The sequence below is a fragment of the Cupressus sempervirens genome, chromosome 4, assembly GCF_028749045.1.
Source record: "Cupressus sempervirens isolate cs-2001-9-10 chromosome 4, ASM2874904v1, whole genome shotgun sequence".
NCBI classification, from domain to species: Eukaryota; Viridiplantae; Streptophyta; class Pinopsida; order Cupressales; family Cupressaceae; genus Cupressus; species Cupressus sempervirens.
The window spans coordinates 873,649,345-873,655,344 of record NC_143121.1 but is presented as its reverse complement, the minus strand read 5'-3'; positions in this window follow the sequence as shown (position 1 = coordinate 873,655,344).

Genomic DNA, 6,000 nt, shown 5'->3' with positions numbered 1-6,000 from the left:
CTCAGGCTCTACAATTTAATGGCCATAAATTGGTTCCGAGTAGATGATTTTCTTGAGGCAATTTGTATTGGATAAGACTAGATAAGGTAAATTTATTAACGTCCAATAGGAGACCAACAAGGGTCTAAGGGACCAGAAACAATACAAAGGGCAAATGCCAGCAAGGGGGAACACCAAATGGTGTCCACAGAAAGAATGTGAAAGCAAAACAACAAAAGAACCAAGAAAAGGAATAACAACAACTAAGAACTCCTCACAAGCGAGAAGTAGTTCATAATGGAAAGGTGGACATTAGAGCAATCAGGTAATCTAGAAGGTCACTGTCAAGTGTGATCTCTACGGGGTCTCACAGATTTGGTGTGACCTGAGATAGTACAGGGAGGTTGCTTCGATCCTCGAGCAAGGACTGTAGGACTAAAGAAAGAGGTGATGAGCTATGTAGGGGTCGATGTCGGGCAAAGTTGGAGTTGTATAGTATGCTTAGGAAGCTACATAGTCTACTGAAGGTAGAGTGCAAGACAATGCTAATCAATATATCTAAAGAAAGAGGGAAGAGACCAACACTCTGAAAAAATAGTAGAATCTCCCTCGGATCTCATAGTAAATGGGACAATGAAAAATAAAGTGAGACTCAATCTCAACCTCCTTGAGGTGACAAAGTCGACAAATCCTATCCTCCATGTTGATCTGGTGATCAATCTGAATACGTAGCCAGTGAGATCCCACTCTAAAAGATCCCAAGGAGATGTGAAGAGTGTGAATCCAACGATGAGTGAGGTACTAGGAGCATAAGATGATCTCGTCTTGGATATCAAGGAAGTGCTCAACATAGAAGGTCATACGCAGGAAGAGCCCACCTATGGGATTCCTCCAAGTCGTGATAACATATTGTCTATAAATGTCAAGTCTAACATGGTCATTCAATTCTCACTGAGGTGGAAGAAGATGGGTTGGAGCATCTAGAGAAAATTGAAAGAAGGGAAGACGATCCAAACTAATACCAACTGAGCCAAAGAGGGCGGAGACCTAAGTGTACCAGCAATGAGACCTGTGTCCAGAGTCCAAACCCACAACCTCCATAGAGGAACAGTAAGCCAAGTAGAAATATCTATGATGATCATCGGAGGAATCAGCAAAGCTCTAGAGCTAGTGAACAAGCCAAACTAAATCAAAGATGGTCCCCAATCTAAAAGGGTGAGCACAAAACTCAACTAGAAAAATGTTGTGTAGTGTAGATCGATGACATTTAATAATGCACCGAAGGAAAAGAGTTTGGACTCTCTCAACAAAGGCCCGGTCAGACTCCAAGAGATAGGGCCCCCAAATAGCAGAGCCATAGAGGACAGTCCGCTTGACCAAGAGTCAAGAAGGAACATCTTAGTCATGGTGTCCTGGAAGTGGTGTCAAAAACACTATCACTCAAGAAAAGCTAGGAAGCCAAGCCCCTTGTTAACTCTGGGTTGCATAGCTAGTGTCAAGCTGAACCGATGTCTAGAAAACTTAACCCCCATATAAGTATATGAAGATGCAACCTCGATCTCAGTGCCCTAGAATGAAAAAGCATGGTGTGATGTCTTCAAACAATTGAAGACCATAACTCAAGTCTTGCCCAAATTTACAACAAGCTCATGTCAGTCAGAGAAAGACGACAAGCCATCAAGGAGCACCTGAAGACCATCTGAAGAAGATGCTAGGAGAATCACATCATCAGCAAATAGGAGAATAGAGATCAACATGTGATGCAAGTAACAACCATTGCCAAGGAGCGAGCAATCATAGAGAAATGCCTCAAGCTCATCGATGTAGATGCCAAAGAGAGTGTGGGAGAGAGGGCAACCCTATTTCACCCCGATAGTGCTCTGGATAGGGTCAGAGAAGCCTTGTGGAGTCTTGAATCTGTCCACAACACACTCATATAACCTCATAATAGTTGTAAGGAGAATCTTTGAGATCCCGATGTCCCTAAGACGTTGAAAGAGAGGCGCCCGAGGGACAGAGTCGAAGGCTTTGCAAAAGTCAACAAAACAGCAGTAGACTTTCGTCAAGCGGTGGCGAGCCTCCTCAATGATGGCCCATAAGGTCAAAATGTGATCAGTGGTTTGAAAATCTGTACGAAACCCAACCTAGCAATGTCGTTGATCGAGCTCTCTAGACAGGATACCATTCAGCACAGTCGCATAGAGTTTGGCGAAGTTATGCCCAACCATGATGGTCTTGTAACTCCTGAGGTCGGAAGATAGCCCAAATTTATGGATCAAATAAATAATATGTCGTGACCAAGAGTTGGGAAAGACAACACAAACCACTCGATTAAAGACCACTATAAGAAAGGGACCTAGGAAAAAGATACCCAAATTGAAGAATTCAGCCTGGAATCCTTCCTCCTCTAGACTTTTGATACTATTCATAACTATAATTGCCTCAGAAATGTGGGAAAAGGAGAAGAGGTGACAACAAGTGGGGGGAAAGATGAGATGGAGAAGGGGTTGGCCAAGAGTATCATAGAGGGTAGAGGTGTGGGAGGCAAGGGAGTGAAGGTCTAAAGTGGGGGGTTGGGTGGTGGTGTGGAAACATGGTGTGCCAAAAGAGCTTTGGAGACTGGAAGAACGTGGCACAAAGAAATCTACACTGCACCAAACTTTTGTTTCTTATGGTGAAGAAAGCAATGGTAGTCAAGTCTCAACTGAGAGGAAAAGGAGGAAGTGAGGTGGAGCAGAGAGAAGTATGCAGTGAAAGGATTTGCGATCCTCACCGAACCACTGGTTCATGGGGCAAGACCTCCGACTGGGGTGAGGGGTGAGCGAGGAGGTATAGCGGGGAATGGAGAGAAGGGCAGACTCCCACAAGGCAAATGCAAGTGAGTGGAACATGGAGGTGATGTCCCCGGAGTTGGAGAAGGGGTCTTGGAGGAGAAGTCGTTTGTGGTGATGGATGAAGAGCTCTGTGTTGCCATCGATGAAGCAAAAAGAAGTGTGAGTGTGGGGGAGGCCGCTACAAGATGAGGGGCAAGAAGAAGAGGATAAGCAAGGGAGAGGAGGTGTCAGGGGTCCTTGAGGGTGATGCTAAGGAGTGCATGGTTAGCTAGAGGAAGTTGAGAGATGGTAAAGTGGCAAATGAGAGGGATGGAGGAGGCCAAAGAGAGAACATAGTGAAGTCCACCACCATCCACCACCATCATGTGGCCAACAAGTGAAGTCCACGACACTAGCACCACCACCATGTGGCCAACAAGTGAAGAGTTCGGTGCCAGGAAAGCAAGAGAGCCAATTCAAAATCACTAAGTCAGATGATTCACAAAGCTAAAGTAAATTTCAAAAATACCTAGTGAAGGGCCCCTAACGATCCTCAAAAGTAGGTTGCAAGTCTCTAGTCCGCACGTTAAAGTCTCCCAAAATGACAATGGCCCCCATGGTAGAGAATCTGGTAATGTGCTCAAGAAGGTCCTCATAGGGGTCCCCACCCTTAGTGTTGTGAGTTGTATAGTACGAAGATGCTAGCAAGAAGTAGCAGACAACGATATAGGTATCTCTATAGAGTGAGGTCCCTCGATTAATGTGAATCCACATCAACCTAGCATAGTTGTTGGAGTGAACCAAGGAAATAGTACTAAAATGATGGTTCTGGATAAGACAAGTGACCCCACCAAAACCTCTAACCCCACTAGAACACTAAACCTCATCTCTTAAAGAGGAGAGCCACTGATAGCCAGAAATATCGAGAAGAGGATGCATGGGACTCTCATGTGTCTCTGTAATAAAAAGGTTGGCAAAACCAATAGTGTCAGTAAGTAAGCCGGGCATAAACCAGAGGATGCCATTATCGTTCCAGCAGATAAGGCACAAACAGCTTGTGCTCACCTGTCACTGAGCTCGTCATTTGGCCTTAGAAGCCACCCTCCAAACCTAGCCTGTAGGAAAGGAGTCAGGGATTACTACTTTAAGATTTCTAATGCCCTCTTGTCTGGCTGCCATAACGAGGGCACGGGCTTGCTTGAGTTCTGCCACCTCTGATCAGGTTGGAAAGAGAGAATAATTTTTTCTTTTCCCTAAGAACCCACAACCTATTAGAGAGGGAGAAGAATTGGATGAAGAGAGTGCCATCTGGGCCTAACCAAACCTGTCAAGAGTGATGTCTGAAATGTCCAACTGATCTTTGAGGAGAGAGTATCCTGTAGTCGAGGGATCATTAATGGAGGGGAGACCACAGTTTCGTAGATTTAGTTCACGGGTCCACCTAACCCACTCGTCATCCATCTTCCCTTGTACTAACTTCTCAACACTTGAAAGGGGAGCCTCAACCGTAGAGCTACATAAAGAAGCCCAAGACTTCACCTTCAATTCAGATTCCATTAACAATGAAGAATGCCTATCCACGATCTCTGGTTGTTTTTCTTTGATAGGATCTAACTACCTGAGTTGCATGGTAGGAGAGTCCAGATTAGCCTTAAGGCCTATATTTTCAATGACTAGAGATTGCACAGTATCTTGTAAAGTGTGGTTCTCGGATTCCAACAAAGCCAACTGTTCTACGAGTTTAATATAGAGTGAAGTTGACTGAGCAACAACATTTTGCAGGACAACATTAGCAGACTCCATTGTAGTCACGTGATCAATGAGTTGTTAGAGTGTAATTAGATCAGATAAGAGTGCTATAGCACATAAAGAAGGGTGCTCCTGAAAATTCATGGCTTTACCATAGACTAGGCATTCTATTAACACCTGCCATAATGCCGCCAAATGCCTCCACTAAACGCCCCCATACAATAGTGAACAGAGGTATAGTTCACCTATCAAACATTCTATCAAACGGTTCACATGCAAAGAACCAAATGTTGCCTTCTCCCCCAACCTGGGTCTTATGGCACCCGTGTGTTAAAGGCAACAAGGGCATGACAAGAAAGCTCTGACAATCGCAACTCACGTCAGGACAGTAAGTGGACTAGCCCCATGCAGGAATGACAACAATAGTCACAACTCTCGACAAGGTGAGTGGATTGGCCTTGCAAACGAAGCACGGCTCTGGCCCCACAACATCTTACACTAGCCCTAGCACACAACTAGGCTCAACCGTTCTTGGAAGAAGAAAACCCTTGTCTCATGGCTCCAATCGTAGTCGTAGTCTCATGGCAATCACAACTGCAATCTCACAGCAATCGCAGTCGCAGTCTCATGGCAATCACAACTGCAATCTCACAATAATCGCAGTCGCAAATGACTGTTGTATTTCGCTTGATGCTTTTGATGTGTATTGTTGCTTCTTTTTAGGTCTCCTTAAAGAATCACAAAATTGCAAGGGTAAAAAAAAAATTTGCAGGCAAAGTGTGATTCCTTAAAATAACAAACATCAAACTAGGGTTTTTTTCATTTTTATTTCGGCAAGGCTTTTAACATATCTTGGGGCTTTTTCTGAGTCATATCTATAGTGCACTTGAAGAAACTCAACAATTGATTTGGAAGCCTAAGGGAGGACCTGAGGGATGGCTGGCCCTACTATTCTATGGGTGAATATTGTAAATAGACATCTTCGTTGATTCGTCTATTGTGATTGCTCATATTTGGGTCATATATTTTCAATTTGACATAGCCTTAACGGATGCCCTTACCTCTTTCTTTCAATGAGATACACTCCCATCAATCCCCTATCTCCCCAAAGCTAACATCTAAATTGAATCAATCCCCAACCAGAAAGTAGGTAAGCTGATTGGAACCCAGCAAAACATTTTGGAAGAGCAAAAATGACTACAATTGAAAAAGAACAAGTGTATTTCAAAAAGGATTTTATGCCTCTCGTGTTTATTTTATTTTAATCTATTAACAATTAGACTTCAGATATTTGCTTGTTTATAAAATATGAATATATTTATATATCTTATATAGAGAGGAATTTAATATTTATCATTTGAATTTATATTGTATGTACATTGTATTTTATTTTACTCTATATAAAATATATTTATTATTTAATGATTACATTGTGTTTAAAGTATGTACTAAATATAAA